Source organism: Penaeus monodon, chromosome 21 (assembly GCF_015228065.2).
Source record: "Penaeus monodon isolate SGIC_2016 chromosome 21, NSTDA_Pmon_1, whole genome shotgun sequence".
Classification (NCBI taxonomy): domain Eukaryota; kingdom Metazoa; phylum Arthropoda; class Malacostraca; order Decapoda; family Penaeidae; genus Penaeus; species Penaeus monodon.
In genome coordinates this window covers 18,889,494-18,889,887 of record NC_051406.1, presented here as the reverse complement: position 1 = coordinate 18,889,887, position 394 = coordinate 18,889,494, and the positions used below count along the sequence as shown (strand labels likewise).

The following is a 394-nucleotide window of genomic DNA, read 5'->3' as shown; positions in this document are numbered from 1 at the left end:
TCACAACATGCTGTATGTATACATATATGTATATAAAAGCAGACACTCACATACTCATTTCATATCTACACATCTAGGTCTAATTAGAAATAAACATTACAGAATAACTTCATATTCTTTAGACATGCTTCTTGAAATCTTAAAATAAAAAGATAAGAGATAAATATACAAAAAAAGAGACAATTATCCTGCCTGACTAAGCGGCTGCCCCGCCATTCGGCATTTCATCTCGAACTGGTCTCAGTGTTAACTTCTTTTTTCACGCGAATCAAAAACCGGCCGCTAGCATTGTTTTTCTGTGACAGGCTTGATGATTTTTTTTTTGTGTTGACATTTGATTACATAATAACAGTTGTTTAATGGAAGCAGTTCGCTTTATCTGCCTACGAATCTT

General features: G+C 34.0%; 1 protein-coding gene across 1 annotated transcript in view; it reads left to right on the top strand.

The window, feature by feature from the left end:
* LOC119586591 (serine protease inhibitor 88Ea-like) overlaps positions 1–394 on the top strand; it is an 11,480-nt gene that overhangs the window by 5,675 nt on the left and 5,411 nt on the right. The gene's annotated exons all lie outside the window — the stretch shown is intronic.